At 38.2% G+C, this 21,649-nt stretch overlaps 1 protein-coding gene across 1 annotated transcript in view; it reads right to left on the reverse strand.

The window, feature by feature from the left end:
- Positions 1–21,649, reverse strand: part of NRCAM (neuronal cell adhesion molecule) — a 322,984-nt gene that overhangs the window by 238,966 nt on the left and 62,369 nt on the right. The window contains exon 2 of the mRNA XM_053926256.2: positions 15,713–15,864. The gene's annotated coding sequence lies outside the window, so the exon portion shown is untranslated. The remainder of the gene's footprint in view (positions 1–15,712; positions 15,865–21,649) is intronic.

The raw sequence follows: 21,649 nt of genomic DNA on the forward strand, positions 1-21,649 counted from the left end.
GTACATAGAGAACGCTAAAGATTCCACCACAAAAACTACTGGAACTGATAATAAATTCAGTAAAGTAGCAGTGTTGTAGGTGGGAATTAGGCTTTTCCACAGACTCACAAGAAAAGCATTTCAAGAACCCATGCACATGAGATTCTGGGGTGGAAGATGGTTTATTTGTGTGACAGAAGCTGCCCCCTGGGTTTCAATGTCCCACCGCCCTCTGACATAGATCAATGAAACAGAATAGAGAGCCCAGAAATAAACCTATGCCTTCATAGTCAACTAATATTTGATAAAGGAAGCAAGAACATACAATGGGGGAGAGATAGTCTATTCAATGAATGTTGAGAAAATTTATTGAGAAATTTGGACAGATACATACAAAAAATGATGCTAGGTCACCTTCTTATAACACAAATAAGAATAAACTCAAAATGTATTAAAGGCTTAAATGTTAGACTTGAAACCATAAATACGCTAGAAGAAAACATACACAGTAAAATCTCATACATTTCTTATAGCAATATTTTTTCTGATATATGTCCTTGGGTAGGGAAACAAAAGAAAAAGTGAACAAATACTATGTCAAACTAAAAAGTTTTGGCACAGCAAAGGAAATCTTTAACAAAGTGGAAAGACAACCCACGAATGGGTGAATGTACTCACCAATGATACATCTGATAAGGGGTTAATAGCCAAAATGTATAAAGAACCTATAAAACTCAACACCTAACAACAGAAATTCCAATTAAAAAACGGGCATAGGACCTGAATAGACACTTCTCCATAGAGGACATACAGATAGCCAACAGACACATGAAAAGATACTCAATGTCACTAACCATCAGAGAAATGCAAGTTAAAGCCACAATGAGATATCACCTGACACCTGTCAGAATGGCTGTCATCAGTAAATCAACAAACAAGCGTTGGTGAGGATGTGGAGAAAAGGGAACCCCAGGGCACTGTTGGTGGGAATGCAGACTTGTGCAGCTACTGTGGAAGACAGTATGGAGTTACCTCAAAAAATTAACAATGGAACTGCCTTATGACCCAGTGATCCCACTTTGGGTTTGATGAAACCCAAAACGCTAATTTGAAAGAATATATGCACACCAATGTTCAGCATTATTTACAATAGCCAGCTAGGAAAGCAACCGAAGTGCTCATCACTAGTGACGGGGTAAAAAGCAGTGGAACATTTACATGATGGAATACTCCCTAGCCATAAAAAGAAACTCTTACCCTTTGCGACAGCATGGATGGACCTGGAGCTTATTATGCTAAGTGAAATAAGTTAGTCAGAGAAAGAAAAGTACCATATAATTTTACTTAGATGTGGAATCTAATGAACAAAATAAACTAACAAACAAAATAGCAACAGACTCATAAATACAGTGAAGAGACTACAGCTTTCAGAAGGCAAAGGGGGTGGGGGGGTGCTGGTGAATAAAGGAAAGGGATTAAGCAAAATAAAAACCCATTGACACAATCAACAGGATGGTGATTACCAGAGGGAAAGCAGGTAGAGGGAGGTAGAACAGGGAATGGGGCGATAAATGGTGATAAAAGACTTGGCTTGGGATGGTGAACACACAATATAATATACAGACGATGAATTATGAAATTGTACACCGGAAATATATATAATTTTATTAACCAGTGTCATTCCAATAAGTTCAATAAAAAAGAAGATAAATAAATAAAATAAAATGAGAAGGTCTAAGTAATTCTAGTTAGTTTCAAAGGCAAAGAATGAAGGCAAAGCAATGGGCAAAGAAGGAACAGTTGCAATTTTCCAGCTGCAAGGAAGACATGAATTCACTGACACAGCAACTGTGAATACCAAGAAGGGTGAATAGTGAGAAATACCACCCAGCACATTATAATAAAACTACAGCTCTCCAATGACAAGCTAATACTTCAAAGCACTCAAAGAGAAAATGCATATCATCAATACTGAGCAAAAGTTAAACTGCCTACTGACTTTTCACCTCTTATAAATCCAAGTATATATACACCACTACAACCATTTCAGAAAATAATTCTTCATTATTTAGTTAAAAATACATATATACCTCTACTCAGCAATTAGACTTCTTTAAAAAACAAAAATCAAAAGACCTGGCCCTGGCCTTGTATATAGCTCAGTTGGTTAGGAGGTCATCCCACTACGCAAGGTTGCAGGTTTGATTCCCTGGTCAGGATACATGTAAGAATCAACCAAGGAATGCCTAAGTGGCACAACAAATCAATGTTACTCTCTCTCTCTCCACCTTCCTCTCTCTAGAATAAATTTAAAAAAGAACAGAGCAACAATCTTTGCACATGTGCACTAAAAGACATGTTCATAGCAACATTGCTTATAACCGTACAAAATTTAAAAACAACCCAAAGAGATAAAAAATTGTGATATATACTAGGAGTTCTAAAAAATTCACCTTGAAGAAATCTTGAAAGCATAAATGCTAAGTAAAAATTACTATGACATTAATTATAAGAGTTTCAAGATATATAAAGCTAAACAATGATTTAGGGTGATGTTTACCTCTGGGAGAAACGGGAGGAGGGGTGTGATCAAGGAGTAAAACAAACAACATAATAATAAATTTCCTATGTTGTGTTGGTTTTTATTCTTCTCACCTTATATATGTTATACTCATTTTAAAAAATAATAATAGCTAACTGTTTATTATGTAATTTGAACAAGAACCCTATGAATGAAATAAGAACTACTTTATCCCCATTTTATGTATGGGAAAACTAGCATAAAACATGAAGTAACTTTCCCAAGATTCCAGCCTAGCAAATGACAGAGCCAAGACCATAATCTAGGCAATGCGTTTCTATAGTAAATGTTCCTGAATACTGTGTTATTTTCCTTCTCTTTTGTATATACTATGTTAATATTCCATCCTAAAAATAAAAAGAAAGAATTTAAAAGGAAAAAATGGTTGGCATTAAAGTCCCAAGGAGTAATGCCATTAAAAATGTTTTTGCAACAAACGTGTGTATCTATACTTGTGTGTGAATGTAACAAAAATATATATCAAAGATTAATAATCATTTTACCTGTTATTTCATTCTCTTCATATTTTTCTTCATTTTATAAATTATCTGTAATGACTATGTATTACTTTTATACTTAGGAGGAAAGATCGATATTATTTAAAAATATCCCTGCCCTTTGCTTTTTTGTATGTAAATGACATGCCTTAAATCCTGTGGTAAATTACATAGGAAGCCTAATTACAACTTTCCTTGGCAGATAATAGACAATTACGAGTGTTACTAGGTTCCAAAATAAGGGCCTTCATTTTGTATCCAAAAGCAGTGTTCTAAATTTCAGCAAAAAAACTGTAAGAGGCTGGTAAAGAGTTTGCTTCAGACTTGTCTTGACATGCGCCTCTGTGACTTTGGGACAGTCCCCCACCTACCCAAGGCAGAAAGGTGCCTGGGTGGTGATGGTGGTGGGGGCGATCCCCTGTCCACAGACACCAGCCTGAATAAGGCGAGACACAGAATTTTATGCCGCGGTCAAGAAACAGACTCACAGGACAAAGAGAGTCCCCGACTGACTATAAGTTTAGAAAAGCAGTCCCTAAATGGGAGCGCGAGTGTCCTGCTGACGCTCAGGGGAGCACAGCAGAGGGCTGAACGGCAGCTGCTGATTGCGTGCTACTGGGCCACAGGGTCACTTGAGAGTTGCATCTGTTGTGCTTTGCAGAGGAGGGGACAGGAACACATTTCTACAAAGCAGAGCTTTCTTAAATGAGGGAAAATCTCTCTACAGACAGATAACGGCGGAGTTTAGTAGCCTTCTCCAATAAAGAAAACACTAACTGAAAGGGCAATCCAAAGAAACACAGGGTCAGTCCCCTGGCATCTAAGTGCTAGCACCCAGCCTCAGGAGCTGGGTGAGCACAGGAACGTCAGGCTCTACTCCAAGTAGCCCAGGCCTGTTAACATTTTTTTCTTAACAAGTTAATCTACCAAAACAAAAGCATATCGACTCTCTAAAGGTAATTACTTCAAAATTACCCACTATCAACCTCAAGAGAACAACCAGAAGAGCACTGTGCAACACTCACTTTTCAACAACTTCTGACATCACGGCTCCTTCACTTACCAGCTTCGTGAATTGGAACAAATTGCTAACTTCTCCTAAGCTCTAGGTCCTAGTTTATCAGACAGATATGGTTACACCTGCCTCACAGTGCCCTTGTGAAGATATGGAGGCACAGTGGATATACTGCCTGCCACCCCTGCAGGTGCTCTGGAAATATTCCTTGCATTTATTCACTAGTCCTATTTACTTGCCCACTGAGTCACAAGACTCTCTCTACCCTCCCCACCCCCCACCCACACAAGGCCTGTGCCTTCTCAAAATGATGTAGCCCAGGAAAACAGTCTTCAAAAGTTACTCCTGTCTGGCTCATGACCTCCAAAATCAAGGTTAACAACTCAAATGTACTTAAGTAAGAACTGGGAGTTATTTTTCACTTTAGATTTCATCTCAAAACAACAAATCACAAAATAGTAGCTGGAAAGGGAACCTGTTAATAAATATTTATGAAGTCTGCTAACCAGAAATAAAGACAAAATCTGTCTTTTCTTGTCACTTTAAAGGGAAAACAAACAAAACACAGAGGAGGGAGCAGGAGAGCCAAAATAAAACCTCATTACAGGGATGAACATAAGGCGATAGAAGTTTGATATAATAGATAGCTTGGACTGGGTAATACACAACCCCTAAGAATTCTAATGAACGTAGCCCCCAGGTACTTCAATGGAGTTCCTCTTGAACATTTAAGGCAGCCATTTGGCTCATGGTGAATAGACTAACTCTTGGCTTCTTAGCCTGAGAATATTAAAAATTTCAAATAAAATTAAGAACAACAGCTTAACAGGTGTCTCTCCCTAATGAAGTATATTCTCATACTTCATCAACTTTAGTTCTTGCCAAAGACAACCATTATATCATCCTTGGGCCAATACCTTAGTGAAATATAATGAATAAAGATGGAAATTTCTTAGTTATTTTATGTTGGGTATATGGGCTTGGTTTTTACTTCTGAGTTTTACTGAAGACTGAGTGGGGCAACTGAATTTCTTATCCTGAAAAATGAGCATCATCATGGTACGTCACTAAAAGGCAGAGCTTGGAAGTGGTCCATGCGGTTCAGGAAAAGGTTGATGAATAGGAAAAACATTGTTGAAGGGCACAGCTGGGCTGTGGGCTTTTCCTTCCACATGAGTTTGAAGTTTTAAAAGTGGACTAGAGTGTATTAAACTTTTAAAAACCTGAAAGTAACAAAAAAATCTATCAGAGTGGCTATAGACCTTGTCAAAAGGAAGAGGAGATGTGATGGCAGTGGTAGGAATAAAAATAAAACCTTTTCATGTTTGTACCTCAGAGGCTTACACTGTCCTTAAATTATAGGAATTCTCCACATTTAAAGTACATGTAAATCCCTGGGCATCTTGTTAAAATGAAGCCTGAGCTTCTGCATTTTCACAGGCGCCTAGGTGATGCCCATGCTGCAGAACTATAGAAGGTACTTTTAGTAACACGTGCATAGAACACTAAAATAGAAACCAGAAGGTTTGCGTTTCAGTGCCTGCTGTGAATTTAACACACTAGGGTTTGGGGCATGTTCCCAAGCTCAGTTTTCTTGTTTGACAGATACTAACTAGCTTGCCCTAGTTGCCATGGGTCACTGTGAAGCTAAAATTAAACAACATACAAAAGTGTTTTGTGATGTGCACAAAAGAAAGAATAGGAATATTATCACAGTTATTAAAAAGAAAATCACATAGGATAAATCTTGCCAAAGGACCCAAAGTGCAGAGGCAGAATTATGCTTAAAACTTTATCATTTGATCTTAAGCAAGTACTTTGAGCTTCGATGTTTTGCATCTTTTAAAAAAATTATTTTATTATTGTTCATAAGAGAGATGCAAATTAAAACCACAATGAGATACCACCTCAGAATGTTTTGCATCTTAAGGTAACATGAGGACCAGATCACTTTTATTTCCATCCATGTTGCTGAAATTTATTTCCAAAATACATCTACCTTCCTATCTCAATCCACATATTACATTGAACATTTACATATGATATGGGGGGATTCAAGCAACTGTATTTCCATAGGCCACTGTACTCCCAGTACTCACAGCAATACTAACTCTCCACACAGCCTATATAACACCATTGTCAACTAGGTAAAATGTAATGTAGACAAGTAAAATACCCAAACACATGGAAGAATTCAGAGATAGACAGATGAATGTGGACTAGAATAATCAAGGAAGGCTTTTTGGAGGACGATAATGTGCTTTGGGGTTTGCTGGAGAGAAAGACGATGGCTTAGATAGCCGAGCAGAGGACCAAGAACAACGCTGAGCAAAATCAGAATTGGAGCTCAGTTGAATGAGTGGCTTGTGATAGCAAACCCAGCGCAGGCCCTGCATCCAATAACCAGATCAGGATGACCTTGTATGAGAACACTGAGGCCCCTCAACTCATGGGGTAAGCAGGGAGGCCTGGAATACCAAGGCAAGGATTGCATATGTTTTTCCTCATGAGATATAGAGCCATTTGAAGAGTTTTAGCTTGGCAGTAACAGAAGAAATAAACTTGAGTATTTTGATGGAATATATTGGGGAGAATATTGAAAACATGGAAATCAGTAAGGATACCTTTAAAACTCATTTTTCTAGCAATAGATCCATTTAATCAAGTGAAATCTTAAAGAAAATCTCTGTCTATTTACCTATGTATGCTAAAAAGAATTAAATTAAATCAGAGCTTCTTTAGGTCAATGTGTGACAGAGCTCCCAGGCTGAGGTTGAATCTTCAGGTCCACTGGGCTTCTTTTGAAAGCAGGTACAGTAGTGTGATGAGCATCTAAGATATGATGCTGGAACAAGAAAGGAAACCTATAGAGAGAGACATAGTTTTATGAGAAGAAGAGATCATTCAGTGGCTGTGATTAAACCAGAGCCAGACATTTTGGCTTCCAGTCCAGTGCTCTTTTTCCTACGTTCTGTCTCTAGGCCTGTTACTACTTGACAAGATATGGCAAGGAGAATGCAAAATCCAATATACTTATTAATAATTTAGAAACTTCTTAGTGGCTTCCTCTTATCTTCTTACACTGAAGTCTTAAAAGAGCATTTAGTGTAAAAACCTAGCTCCATTACCCATTTTTAGTCTTATCTATGAGCAATTAATTGATTGAAAAAGCTGTTCTACTCCAAAATTCCAGACTTCTTGCTGTTGTTTTACAGTCCATCATAGTGACGTAATACTCATTAGTGTTTTAACAATGTCATCCCAAAATCTGAGTCTCAGAATTTACATTGGGTACAAATAAATGGTCCATGTTGGTAGGTTTTAATTTATTTTTATATGAAATATAAAGAGATAACATACAGTGAGATTGAAAATTATGGTAATATCTATCATATTTTAAAATGTAGAAAGGCATCTATTCAGTGAAACAGATTTGTTTCATTATCAGAAACCACATACAAAGTGCATATGGACACTTTCATATATACTCTTAAGAAATTCAGTTAAAAAACAAATGTGGTCTTCCTCTTCTCCTTCTGGCGCCCCTATGATTCAGATGTTGGAATGTTTAAAGTTGCCCCAGTGGTTCCTAAGCCTCTTCTCATTTTTTAAAATTCTTGTTTCTTCAATCTGTTCTAGTTGAATGTTTATTTCTTCCTTCTGCTCCAAATCAGTGATTTCAGTCCTGGTTTCCTTCCCTTCTCCGTTGGTTCCCTGTATAATTTTATTTATATCACTTTGCATAGCCTTCACTGCTTCCTCTATTTTGTATATATACTCAATCACTTCTGTGAGCATCCTGATTACCAGTGTTTTGAACTCTGCATCTGATAGGTTGGCTGTCTCCTCATTGCTCAGTTCTTTTTCTGAGGTTTTGATCTGTTCTTTCATTTGGGCCATATGTCTTTGTATTGGTGAACCTGTTACATTGTAAGTGGTAGACACAAGGAGGAACACATCATAATTAAATTACCCAAGATCAAAAATAAGGAGAGAATTTTAAAAGCAGCAAGAGAAAAGGAGACAGTTACCTACAAAGGAGTTCCCAGAAGACTCTCAGCTGATTTCTCAAAAGAAACCTTATAGGCAAGAAGGGGCTGGAAAGAAGCATTCAAAGTCATTAAAGACAAGGACCTACATCCAAGATTGCTCTATCCAGCAAAGCTATCATTTACAGTAGATGGGCAGATAAAGTGCTTCCCAGATAAGGTCAAGTTGAAAGAGTTCATCATCGCCAAGCCCTTATTATATGAAATATTAAAGGGACTTGTCTAAGAATAAGAAGATCAAAACTATGAAGAGTAAAATGACAACAAACACACAACTATCAACAAATGAATCTGAAAAACAAAAACAAAAACAAACTAAGCAAACAAATAGAACATGAACAGGATCACAGAAATGGAGACCACATGGAGGGTTATCAGCAGGGAGGTGGAGGAGGGAGAATGGGGGAAAAGGTACAGGGTATATGGAGCATAACTGTAGGTACAAAATAGACAGGGGGAGGTTAAGAATAGTATAGGAAATGGAGAAACCAAAGAACTTATATGTATGACCCATAGACATGAACTAAGGCGGGGGGGGAATGCTGGTGGGAGGGTGGTACAGGGTGAAGGGGGGTGAAGGGCAGAAAAAAATGGGACAACTGTAATAGCATAATCAATAAAGTATATTTAAAAAACAAATGTGGATAGTTATTTTCCCCCATTTGCAAAATAGAACATGTGATTGAGTTTCTTAGAAACATCATTTCTGAAATATGAAACCACAGAATCAAGAGTCCAGAGTTCTCCATCAATTCCCTGGGAAGCATCTCAGTGACTAAGGACTTAATGTTGTCTTTTCTTTTTCTGAAGATTTTTTTAAGTGTATATTCTATAAGCTCCTTCCTGTTTCTTATCATCCAATAGTGGAGAAATTGCCTTAATTTAAACCCAACTAGTCTCCTCCTCTAATTTATGCCCATTTTTGGTTGTTGTATTCTCTGTAAACCTGGACGAAACATGTCAAATAATCCACCCCCACCAATTACATACACAAAACACCTCCACTCACTTGAAGATAGAAGGTAAGTTTTACCTTCATCTTCCAATCTTAAACAACTTCAGATCTTTAACTTTTACTCATAGAACTTATTTTAATCTCTTTAACCACTTTAGGTTTCTTATGGAACTATGCCCAATTTCTCCACATACTTTAGAAAAGAGGACTAACAAATTTGAAAAATTACTTAAATTTGCAGGTGATATATCTTTTATTAACCTTCATACTCTACTAAAACAAACGTAGTAATAAAAATGACACTAAAATGCATACTGCACTGTAACCAATTGGTCAGAACTAGTGGGTTATTTGTAGGTAATTACTACTAATTACAATAAAAAGTATAATTGAATAAGTGCTTCATTTTTACCAGGCACTGAATACCTTGCTATCAAATTCTGGCAATCTCTAAGAGGTAGGTATTGTTATCCCTATTTTCACAGAATTGCCTGGCCTAGATTTTCAGAGATCTTGATTATGATTTTGGAGCTAGTACCATATCACAGTGCTATAAACATACATAATCACAGGCTCACACATGTGTGCATGACATGGTCCATGTCTGGTGACTGCTGCAGGCCAAGTTTCCCTAGAACCAGACTCTGACATGAGGATTGGCATGCAGGAATTTTATTGGTGTGGGCTCTTGGGCTCACTATGTAACAATGACTGAACAAAGCCAGACAAGGTGCTGGAAAAGCTGGGCTGTGATGCAGTCACAATGAAAGTCTCAACTGACCCTACAGGTCCTACAGAGTTGTCTTGAATTGTCCTAAGGGCCTTTGTGTCCCCAAATAGACCAGTCATTGAACATACGCTGCTGCCCTGGGGCAGGTGGTATAACTTTGAGTAAGGCAACTCTTTAGCTGAAGGCTGGGGGCAGTCTCCAAATGGAGGGACTGGGCTATGAGCTCCCAGCTGTCAATACTCCCAGAAGCTGGAGGAGGAGTGTCTCAGTCCTCAGCAGGGCAAGGGATCTCGGTGGCACCTCAGAGTTCAACAATGGTAACCGTATTCTGATGCCCAGCTTAGGATATAGTTCTGTGTACCTGTTCATAGGCTTGTATGTTACAAAAATTACATAGCTTTAATGCCAAAGAAATCAGAGAAATAAGATAGAGGGGGGAAGAACTACAAATACTGCTTTGATGTATGTGTTGCAAATGAGGAATATCTCTCTCTGGTTTCAGTTTCTCTCTGGTCACCTCTGTTTCTCTTGTTCTCTCTGTATCTGTCCCTTTTATGTGTCACATACAACACACTAATATGATGACTCTCAACAAAACATGACAACTTTGATAGCAAAGAGGGGGAACAAAAGAGAATAACCTAAAATATTGGTAACATAACTATTACCCAAGTAGATACTGTCATTTTAAAATAGTTCTGTCAATGATAATATATATATATATATCCTCTAAATAAAAGATATTACAAAGACTGAATAAACCCTATTAGTAGTTCTGCATCCTCAATAATTTCTTTTATCCTCAATCTTTCCTCATAGATTTTATTTTCTAAAACATATTAAAAAGACAATTGCCACAGGATGGTTCCCACCAAAAACAACAAAACACAAAGCACAAATTGATTGTGAAGAGGAAGTTCTGTTTCATTTTCCATTTTATAATGAGAACAATCAAAAATTTTTTTAAGTTTAAAATAAAAATGATTTATTATTGATAGTTATCTATTTATCCATTATGTAGAAGCTTTTAAAATGCTAGAAAGGCAACAACTAGCAAGAATGGTTTATTAGGGCATGAATTTGAAATAGATCCCCAGGGGATGACGAATCTAGCTTATATTATGGGGAAATGGGAAGAGTCATTAATTCATATTATGCTGCCTTGCTATTCTATTAACAAATGCAAAAATAAATTCTCTGGTCACCATTCTCATTTTAACATGAGCAGCAAGACATTAGTGCAGAAGCTAGATTTTAAAAAGTTAATAATAAACCTGAATCAAGAATAATTTCAAAAGTACTCCAACAACAAAAGGCAGTAAAAAGTGAAAATTCAAATGTAGCAGGACATTATCTGATTAGAAATCCATTATCATTGTTGTCCACCAAAAACGGCCCACAAATTGCTGATGCAGTCCCTGACCTCTATAATACGACTGAATTTGTATCAAGAGTTGGTGGCTCAGCATATGCTCTCCCCTTTCTTTAAAAAATCCCACACTACAGAAAGGCATAGGATAACACATTGTCTTGCCCATTTCAGAAGTGTCACCTAGCAACTCACCTATGGCTTCTTTCTAATAGGAGTTTCCCCTGAACAATATTCCCCCAGCAGCATTCTGTGCTCTAACCACACAGTAGAAGGGCAGTCTTAATTATTCTTTAAAATTCTTAATACTTGTAAGTGGCAGCTCCAAGCCAACATAAAGTCTATCCATTATTTTGTAGCCTGATGGTACTCTGAGCAGCCACCCACTACTGTTGCATTCTGCACTTTGGCCATGGTAAGATGGTTCAGAAGAAGACCCCACCACTAGACAACAGTGGTGAAAGCTGTTTACCAGCCATACCGTCTTGTGTTCACTGACTCCCTATCTGTCCATCCCTGTTCATGCTGTCATTCTGCCCAATGTAGCCAAGATATGCAGAGGGCAACCATGTCAGACAATGCCTCCCACAGCTCTCACCCCTCATGAAATGAAGGGTGTCTCAGCTGCTTCCACAGCCAGTTCCATAAACACAAACTGTCAAGGGTATCACATTCTGGAGACATCATATTAGTATGTGTCTATCACACAGAGAATATAAGTGAGACAGGAAAAAGACATAGAGACAAGGATGAAAGAGGCAGAAAAAGAAACCACACCCCCCTAAAGATATCAAATCAGAGAGACATATTTCTTGTTTTACAGAGAAACGAGAGGAAACCCCTTTTGTTACTGGCAGCTTTGCGGATGAGTGAATCATGTTTTGTACATGCATCTCGATGATTTACAGCCCACTGGTTTCACAGCGATGACTGACTGTTCTGTGAATTTCAGAGAACAATTCATTGTCCTTGAGACCACCTACAACTTGCATGCATGTGACATCATTCTAACTTACACCAACTCAGCATTTCCATAAACTTTTATACACAAAATTCATAGGGTACTGTAATATGTTTGAGAAAATCAGAACTATCTTGTGCTTGTTAGTTTTACAATAATTGTTGAGTGCCTTTTTATGTGTAAAAGTTATCTTCTATTGAAATGGGAAAATAAAACTGAAAAACTAGCATGTTTCATGGCACGGGGCTGTGTAGCCAGCACTTGCACTGGTCGTGAGTGCGCCTGATACAGTGGCACTGAGAGTACCTGCTGGGGGAAACTGGCGTGGTGATGAGTGTTGGCTGAGTGTCCTTTTCAACTGTATTCTAAACATAGGTGGTTTTGATTCTCTCCCAATCCTTCATTTTAACTAGTATGATAAATAGAAGATGCTGAAAACAAAATACATGTTAAAAAGTTTAAAATAATAACACCTTAATCAGAGCCAAAATTACTAATGCAAAATCTGTCTGTTGAATGAAGAGTGACAGCCAAAGCCAATGCCATCAGTATGAATGGATTTCCTTAATTCAATTTCCTATTTTAGGACATACAGATAACTTCACAGTTCAATGAAGATTTGGAATGAGAGAAAAAATGATGAAGTGAAAAGAGCAGAACGAGTTTTAAGAGACCAGGGCTCTGGCTTCAGCTGTTACCATTAAATAATTTATTTCTGCTTCACATTATTTTTCTTATATATGAAAATGAAAGTGAGAGTTTAGCTGATCTTTGAATTTGGGGGAAAGATGGTAGTGAAGTGGACTATAAAAAGGAGCATTTTCCAATTTTACAACAGGTCTTAAAAAAATGTCAGTAAGTTAAGGAAGGCCATGGTAATCTAATAAAATTCATTCAAAATAGTACTATTGTAAGTATTATTTGAATTTAAAATTTTCCCCCACAACATTCCCTCAAAGAAGCCTCTGAGTAATGTGTTTCAAAAGTCTAACTTCTGTAAACTTGTTCTCAAACAGGGCAGCCTCTGTTTAACAGGACCCTTGGAGACATTCTGGGTTGATGCCGGGAAGACCCAAGCGGCGGGGAAGTCCTGGCACTATCCCGCTGAAGGATGAAGAAAGATCCTGCTTAGTCTCCCATATGCAATGTCCAAATCCTGGGCAGAGCAAGGAAAGTGGGGAATTGATAAGAAACCGTGATTCATACAGAAAAAGAACAATATTTTGGAAGGCAAAGCAACTTTCTTAATTTCTGTATCTACTATGAATTAAAATGGAGAATACTACTGGCTTATAACTCTTCTAAATTTTAGGGTTTACATTGGTTTTTAAATACTGGTTTAAATTTACATTTATCAAACTAAAAAAAGTTATCACATATGTTCCTAGGAAAAATCTTCATTTATTATGCCAAGAAAATAAGAACAACAATTATAGACAGATGAAATGATAGGTAATATCAAAATGAAATGGAAATTGAGAATGTGGTGAGTTGTTTTTTAAGTATAATATTGAATAAATAATATTGAAGGCTTAAGTACAAAATCAACTTTATGTATAAAGGACACAAGGACAAAGCCAAAGGACAGTAGGATCAAGGGTGAGAAGTGGGCATAGATGGGGTGGGGGGAAAGGTGAGGGGAAAATGGAGATAACTGTATTTGAACAACAATAAAAAAATTTTAAAAATATTTTTAACCATTGCCTGCATTTCTTAAGATCAATGTTTCTAGCCCTAAACCCTCCCTAAACTTCACATTTATACTTCCAACTGCTGATGGACATTTATACCTAAATGTCACATATATGCCTCAAAGTTTTCTTCTCCCCAAGAGTAAGTCCTCTTTCCTCCTAAATTCCCTTTATGGCATAATCATTTTCTCAATCACCCAAGTCAGATGCCTCAGAATCCCAAGTTCTAACATGGTTTCAATTCTAGTGCCCAGGCTATCACCAAAACCAACACCTTCTAGCTCTTTTGCATTTCTCTCTCTCTGTGTTCCTCTCTGGTTGTACCCTAATTCTAGCCCTCCAATCTTCTCCCCAAATCATTACAAATGAATCTTCCTCCTTTCAATCTTGCTCACCTCCAGCTCTTTCTCTATATTCTCTCCAGGGTAACATACCTACAATACTAATGATTGTGAGCTCAAAACACCTCAGTGCTTACACACACACCCCATACCTTGTACAACTTACTATTTCCACATGTGGGTTTCATACTCCAATCCCACTGCTCCCGTCTGCAATGCCCTCCTCATCCCCCTGCTCTTTAGCAGACTGACTCCTATTCATTTCTCAAGAGCCATCTCAGGGGTCACCTCCAGAAAGACTTCTTTATATACAATCCTCTGGCCTCATGTTCCATTTGATACATTTTCCATTCCTTAATATAATCTTAGTATACTTTTATCATATTGGAGGTAAGCATATTGATTTATGTGTATGTCTCTTGCATTTGACAGATATTCCTTGAAGGTAAGTACTTATCACCTTTGCTTCTTGAAACCCTAGCAGTTTATTGCATCAAATTAAAGTGAATCAAGCTATTTAAGAAAACACATTGGAGGATATGAGAATATTTTGGAGGGTTATAACTGTTTAGAAATGATAGTTGTTTTTCTTACTTATACAAATAATATTTCATGGATTTACAACGTGTTTTCATATTGCTTATATTGTTTGAGCCTTAAAACAATCCTAGAGAGAAGGGTAAGGTAGATATGAAGACTGATGTAGACTCCAAACACAGTAGCCCCCTCCGCAGTTTTGCTTTCCACAATTTCAGTTACCCACAGTCAACCATGGTTCAAAAATATTAAATACAAAAATTCCACAAATGGACCATTTGTAAGTTTTAAATCTCACATGGCTCTGAGTAGCATGATGAAATCTCATGCCATCCCCATCCGTCTCTCCCCCCAATGTGGTTCATCCCTTTGTCCAGTGTATCCATGCCCGCTAGATCACTTAGTAACCATGGTTACAGATCGAATATCACCATATCTCAGTGCTTGACTTCCAGTAACCCTTATTTTACTTAATAATGGCCCCAAAGCGCAAGTTGCTGGCTATTCAGATCTGTCAAAGAGAAGCCATTAAGTGCTTCCTTTAAATGAAAAGGTATGTATGTATGTATGTATGTATGTATAGGAAAAAACAGCATATATGGGATTTGGTACCATCTGCAGTTTCAGGGGTCTACTGGGGATCCACTGGAACATTTCTCCTATAGATAAGGGGCACTCTTGTACGTAAGAAATCCCTCTGGGGAGGAAATGTTATCGGCTTTTTCAGGTAAGGGTGTGTGCGCATGCGCACCTGCATGTGCATGTTCAGTAGGTCTTCGTAAGTCAGAAATACAACCTCACATAAATTTCTACTTGGTCAAAATAGGCCATTGGTTTCCTTCATAACTACTAAAAATTTCTCCTAATAAAGAAAAACTTCCAATTCTTCATAGATAGTTTTCAATAACCTCATCCTCTAACCACTCTCCTTTAAAGAAGTGTATTTCAGAAGACAAAACAGCTCATTCAGATTTCCAAATACAAAAGGAGAACTGATTGGTTCTCACCTTTGGAAGATCTAGTGGGCCAACAGTTTCCTGAACATTTCCCTGATTTTCGAAGCCGTCTTTTTCTCAGGTTGATGCCAACAGCTGACGGCAGCTTGGTGAGTCTTCGCCAAGCAGGGGTGGGCGTTGCTGAGGAAGAATATCACAGATTCCTGAAAAGAAAAAAACCCCCACAGAACAGTGAAAAATTGTTTTGGGTTAGTTAATTCTATTTAACTGAGATTTCATTCTATTATCCTACTACAATTGACAAGGAGAACTTAATACATATTAAATTCCATGATTAAGTTGAACCAAGAATTACTGTACTTAAGGACATCAATGTCAAAGAAACTTCAAGTAATTTAATGGCAACAGGTAATGAAATAAATGTAGCATAATTCCAATTACATTTTGGTCTGAATGACCCCTAAAAACACTGTATACACAAATCAAAAAGTAAAAAATGCACCTGATCTTATTCTACTCTCATACTTCATGGGAATACACTGTACTTTATAATCACATAAACACCCAAGCCATGGGTGGGAAAAATCTAATACAGACTGAAAAGAACAAACAATGAAGACCAAGTATTTGATCAAGGTTGATGATGTCAGAGAGGAATTCAGCAATACAATTACATTTTAGAGGCGGCTTTGAAGGCAGTGAGAAAAGAGGCAACTGGGGATAAGAAAAACAAGCATAAGGTTAGGGTAGAACAATATAGAGTGAAACCTTAATTAAAAAGAAACCAACAAACAGAAGTGCTTGAATAGTGTGCTTATTTAATACCCCCCCTTTTTTGAGAAAGGGTGGAAATTACAGAAAGAATCATTTAGAGAGCCTCTTTGAAACCAGAACTTGGGGTCAGTAGGTAGTGAGAAGAGCAGAAGCCAGGAGATCCAGACATGCTTCCACCACCACAGTCTGACCTCGGGCTTGCTAAGTGCTTTTCAGCCTTATGGGCACATGAGCATCAGTGGGAGGGCTTTTAAAAAATGATGATGGCTTGCCCCCTCACAGGCCAAATAAATCCTCAGCCAGTAGGATGGAACCAGAGTATAGGCATTTTTTTCAAAATAGAGAAAGTCAGAGATGTTTTTCAACAGCTCATCTACTTCTAATGTCATCTTTTTCTACACATTTTGTACAAGATAATGCTCAAAATTGTTTTAAAACAAATTTAAATTAATAGTATCAAAAATTAAAAAACCCAGTAAAATTAAATAGATCACCAATTTTTGAAAGCAGGTCCCATAACTGAGGCTCTGAGAGGTACAGTGACTCATGCAAGGTGGAAGCAAATTCCAGGGCGGAATCAAGTCATCTGGAGAGGACAAAGTTGGACCAGGAACTGGAGCTGGATGTAACTGTATTTGGGCATAACTCTACTTCAGTATAATAAGAAGAGGTGGGGCCACAATGATGACTAGGCACTGAAGCCCTGGCTGCCTGGGCAGAGGAGAGCCTACCCTCAGGGTTCCCACCCCTTAAGAAATAATAAAGAGAAAAATAACCCTAGTAGCTAAATTATGAGCACTTCATGTGAGCTAGACACTGTGCTAAGAAGTGCTTTAATTCTCACAAGAACTCTCCGACCTAAGTGCTGTTATTATCCCCAATTTATAAAAGAGGAAACTGAAGCCAAGAGAGTTTAGCCTTGTCTCCAAAATAATGGAACTAGAATTTTTACAAAGCTGGTCTCTCTCTCTTAACCATAAATTGCCTTGAGGGTATGCAGTTAACAGGCAGAGGGAGGCAAGGCTACTCCGCCCTTGTATCTGCTTTGTATTCATTTGTCACAATGCATTTCCAAATTGGAAGTGAAAACAGAAGCATTCTGGAGTCTTCCCAGTGCTTTCAGATTTTCTCAGATTAAATTGCTAATTCCTGTTGTTTGTAAGAGGATTCACATTTCTCCCTTCACCACACACACACACACACACACTTCTAAATTAGTAGAGTTTGAATGCTGAGATTTAATTATACTATTTTGGAGACTTCAGCTTGGCCACTATCAGAAGAGCCATCACTGAAATCTGCCCTAAATGACTCTGCCCATCATGTCATATGCGTGTAAAAGCCTAGCTGAAATCTCTGGAACACCATTTACAGACCATTTGTAAAAAATTCACCAAACATTCTTACATTCATCTTCAGTTATCTTAGAGAAATATCTTTGTTGCAGTTTGCTGCCTCATTTCATTTACCTTATTTAAAATAATTCCCTTTCTTTGAAGTATTGTTATTAGCCCTAGTTGGGTACTCAGTTTGTTAGAGCATCATCCCAATACAACAAGGTTATGGGTTTGATCCCCAGTCAGGGCACATACAAGAACAACCAATGAATGTAAAAATAAGTGGAACAACAAATAGAAGCTTCTCTCTCTTTTTCTCTTTCCCTTCCTCTCTCTCTTTCTAAAAATCAATAAATAAAAAATAAATTATTGTTATTCACTATAGTAAAATTTTATTTACAAATATTCTACTATGAAATATATTTTATTTAAGAGGTTATGGCAAAAGCATTACTATTTCTGACACTGTAGGCATATCCTACTTACACTATGGCAGAATTATCTTCATGGCTTGTTATAATAATAATAATGAAGAAAGATGGCTTTCATTAGACACTTCTGGGAAGAAGCAAAAGAGTGATTTTTTAAAAAACCGCACAACTTTGGGAACTGGAAGAGACCTGAAATGTCATAGTATCCAACCATCTAGTACCTATGGCCTATTGCATTTTTAGAGAATTCTGTATGGAGTTGAATCTCTCTTCCTGTAGCTTTCACCCATTGGTCCCAATTCGGGCCCTTAGAAATATATCCAGATTTACATTCTAGTGTGAACTTCCTCTACCACAGCCCATTGTTCTGAAAAGCAGGGCTAAACTGTTGTTTTAGCACAGGTGGCCACTGATGAGACCCGGGCAAGCACCTGACTCAAGGGTATCCCATAGAATCTGGTGGATGACACATGAGGTGATCTCTGCAAAGGTCTCTGTTCTAGAAATGATAATCGATGAAGCCAATTAAACCAGCTCTCTCTGGTCTAATATCTCCCAGATATCAGGAGCCAGAGGAGAACCTACTGAATATGAGAGGTACTCAGGCCAAAGAGATACCACAAGAGAGAAGAGGCAGTCCCTGAAGTTGCCTCTTAACTTCCTGCTGATAAGTTTCTGACGACCCTGATAACTTTGCACCTTGCAGATCCAGACAGGGCTGCTGTGTTGGGAAGTCGCTCTTCTGATGGTGCTCTGAGTGAATCTGGTCTCTATAACCTCAAATGCACAATAGATATGAACTAAATTACAGGACCTCATTTACCAGCTGATCCCATAGTTGCATATCACATGACAATATTTCCCTTATCTTTTTGTAGGTGTTTCTGTTAGAACCTAGTGAAGGCTTTATTTTACCACATTATTATTTTACCTTTTTAGAATGGGTTCTAACCTGCTCAAAACTCTGGCTTCCCAATTCTGCCCTTCTAAAATATTTTTTATGCCTTTCCTCTTCATGTTATCTACAAATTAGGTAAGCATGCCATCTAGATTGATGTTCATGTGATAAAAACACTAAATTGGATGCTATTTCATAGAGCTAATAGTGGCATAAAAATAGTGAAAATCAAATAGTCAATAAATTTAAATGAATTTGTTTTAGTGTCAAAGTCATTACTTAAAATTAATAATTACCAACTCTCCAAACTGACTGCAAATCATCCTGAAGATATAAATAGCTACATAAACTGACCAAGCAATTCATTTGCTAAATAAAGGTTTTAACATTTACTTGGTAGATATTGCAAAACCCAGGAGAATTACCATATTTTTCAGAGTATAAGACGTACCCCCCCAAATTTAGGAGGGAAATGGGGGCGCGTCTTATAGTCCAAATGTAGCTTACTTGGCTCGATGGGGTGGGGGGTTGGTGGTGGTGGGGCAAGGTTTTTTTCCTATTTTCCTCCTCTAAAACCTAGCTGCATCTTATGGTCCGGTGCATCTTGTAGTCCGGAAATACAGTAGGTTCCAGGATCACTAGAGAAAATTAGGCCATCGTTGAGATAATTGGCAACATGAACTTTGTAGTTAATCACCTGTGCAGCAGGCCAAGAAGTGATGTTTGAGAAACATATTGCAAAAACAGAGCCAGTTTAGCTTCATCCTTCCCGGAGGCAATCATGAAAATTAGGAGAATCTGTCATGTCAAGTCACCTGGTATATTCTTGCCAAAGTGAAATTGTTTTCCAAAGATCTCAACTGCTTTGTCTAATTTATCTTTCAGTAAGCCTCCTTGGATCTCTTCTTACAGTTAAAAGCACCTCACTGAATGGCTTTTTAAGTTCTCATGTCCGCTTTTCTCAGTTTTTCTGTCTCCACCATTACAGTCAGACTGCCAAATTCCAGTTTCCCATGGTGGTCAGTGTGCCTGCCTGGAGCAACCAAACCCATTCTTACTGCTTCTAACTGGATACTCCAGCGCTCCCAGGAGCGTGTGTGTAGGTTCATACCATCTCTGTTGGCCACACAGAGGCCTTCTTGGCACACTTCTTTTTTCTCAGCTGCATTGAATTATTAAACCGTTCTTTCAACAATTACTGTTTAGATATACTAGGGGGAAAGTACTACCCTGGGGGCCACAAGAAACACAAATATGACTGAGACTCAGCAGGTCAAAGACAGATATGAGACATAATAATACCATTTTGTGTTATATGGCATTTTGTGGTTTATTTTGCATAGAAGTAATCTCACTTAATACTGAAACATAAGTATTTTCTCAACATTTTACAGAGAGAAGGAAAGGTTCAGAAAGAGTACGGGACTTCACAATGATTCATCACAGCTAGTAAGTGGCAAAGGTAGGACCCCAGAGGCAAGCTCTGTGATTCTTAGTCCACATTACTTCCACCAGCCCATAGGTCCATTCATTATTTATGCAAATAAATGACTACAAAGCAACATGTGTAAGTAGTTACTTTTATAACTGGCTGACATAATTTTGGTTCTTATAACAACTTAATGAGGTGAGCGATCCTATTATCCCCATGAAACAGATCAGAAAACTGAGGCACAGAAAGTGACTACTGACCCACGGCTGTATGTCTGGCAGGTGGCAGAAAGCGATAAATACTCTGAGAGCAGTGCACCCGGCAGAAACATGGAGGAAGTCACTGGGTCTGTTGCTAGGAAGAATGCTTAGAAAGAGTGGGAACTTTTTTTTACCATTGCCAGAACAGCGAAACTTTTCTTCTATCGTTAATCCTGTAAGAAGACACTGGCACTGGAGACGAGAAAAAGGTGGCAATTCTAAGAAGAGAGGGAAATGTGATGCTGCCCCTTTCCCTCCTCCATGACTCTGGTGGTGTGAGTGACTGGACAGAAAAGCTTCCCGTGTATGAATAGCACCTGCTGCATTAATACTTGCAATGTGTGTTTCTACAATTTCCAATTCGTTGGACAGATCACACTGGCTGAGCAAAGCGGAGAGAGGAGACCCTTGGCATGCATGGTTGATGATGTTGCAGTGGCCGCCCGGGAGGCTCATGAAGTATGATTTGGCAGTCTGCTGGGACACCAGCTTGAGTGGCACAAATCTGCTGGCTGCTAGGCACTCACACCACAGTGCAGTACTCTGAACCTGTTTTCAGGTATGAAAAAATGGAATCAGTACAAAAGAAACCAAATTTAGTGAGTAACTGTTATATAGGGCAAAAGGTTTCTTTCAATCCTACAAGGTGGCCATTGTTATGCCAATGTTCCACATGAGCATACTGAGGCACAGAGAAGCCCAATAATGCACCCCAAAGTCAGAAACCTTGTCCATGTCAGAGATGGGATTTGAGCCTGGTATGTCTGAGAAATAAAACTTTGTTAATGTTGGAAAGGCAGTTAACTTTCGATGTGAGGTATATGTAAAACAAACAAGAAACCCCTGCCCCCAAGAA

Source organism: Desmodus rotundus, chromosome 6 (genome assembly GCF_022682495.2).
Source record: "Desmodus rotundus isolate HL8 chromosome 6, HLdesRot8A.1, whole genome shotgun sequence".
Lineage (NCBI taxonomy): Eukaryota > Metazoa > Chordata > Mammalia > Chiroptera > Phyllostomidae > Desmodus > Desmodus rotundus.